The 1,347-nt window shown below is 40.9% G+C and overlaps 1 pseudogene; it reads right to left on the bottom strand.

The window, feature by feature from the left end:
* Nucleotides 1-653: 653 nt before the first annotated feature.
* Nucleotides 654-1,004, bottom strand: LOC102765401 (annotated as a pseudogene).
* Nucleotides 1,005-1,347: the final 343 nt, after the last annotated feature.

Genomic DNA, 1,347 nt, shown 5'->3' with positions numbered 1-1,347 from the left:
AGCTTTCAAACTCCCTTCTTCAATGAACTACCAAAATCAGAAAGCCACTATGAAACCCAAAGAAATCTTCCTCTGATGCTCTGAACAGGGAAAGTTTAGAGTGAGGGTTGACATTTCACATTAAACATGTTGTTTAACAACTTTTCACAAGCTGACCCTGACTTTCAAGAAATGAAATGAAAATGGCAAAGAATACCAATCTGTAGATCTACAATCTACAAAGGAACTGCTGCTCTATTGAAGGATGCCATCTCAGTGGTGACACTGGGAAGTCCAGATTGCCCAACATACTGGAAACCAATTTTGGGGGGTCAGGTATCAATAGGTCTCTGGGCTTAAGACAGTCAAAGTCTATGCTTAAAGTGGAGAGGGAGGAAAGGACATAAAAACGAATTTTAGTTTTCCCACTTGATGGGAAAACTAAACATCTTGTTGTCCTTTCACAACAAGATGTTTGTGCCAAGGTGGCTAATGTGTGTCAACATCAAGAGTTCCCCTCCTTCTAGGAACCAAGAGGAAGTTTCTCAAAACTGGAAGGGAAAGGTATTCCCCACCCCATGTCAGTCCAGCTTTGGAGACATTCTATTAGTACTATATGTCCTTCCCCAAAAAAACAATGAAATGTTCTGTATGCTAACAACATAACTTAAAAAAAAATTCTGCATATTTATAAAACTTGATAAAAAATAGTATTTCAAACTGTACAGTCTCCAGAAATACACAGCTATCAAAAATGCACACACTTCACTTGGCATCTCCAGCACCTTCAGCTTTCTGTGCCTGTGTGTTTTGGCATCTCCATTATCTGCAGGGTCATTCCTATCCTTGCCAGCATCAGCTTTCTCCTTTTTCCCTTTCAGTACCTTCTCTCCCTTCTTTGCCAAGGGCCTTTTTAGGCTTTGGAGGAGCAGCTTTAACTGATAACCTGGCAGATCTTCTCTGTGGTTGTCCTTCCCCTTGGCTTTGTCTCCTTTACCATCCCCTTCAGCCTTTCTCCTGGGCATGATGGTGATGGTGGCGGGACATCAGGGCGGGATGTGGGGCTATAGCAGTGCGCAGGCATAGCTCAGTCCGGGGCTTGTTCTCTCCTCCTCACACTGCTCCTGACAATTATTCTTATATCTCTATCTTTGTCCACAGTTTCACCCCTCCTTTAAGACTTAGTTCAAATGTCATTTCCAAGCACTCTTCTCTAATCTTACCAACTGTCAATAACTCTTTTCTCCAACTCCCTTAACTTTCCAGTTTTTTTTAAACAAGTTACAAAAGCAAAAGTTTTATTAGTGTTGTTTTGAGGATTGAGTAAACTAATGTATATTAAGAACTAGCAGCTATAATTTCTTTTAC

This window comes from Myotis davidii, unplaced genomic scaffold (genome assembly GCF_000327345.1).
Source record: "Myotis davidii unplaced genomic scaffold, ASM32734v1 scaffold2161, whole genome shotgun sequence".
NCBI lineage: Eukaryota > Metazoa > Chordata > Mammalia > Chiroptera > Vespertilionidae > Myotis > Myotis davidii.
This window is presented reverse-complemented; position numbering and strand designations above follow the sequence as displayed.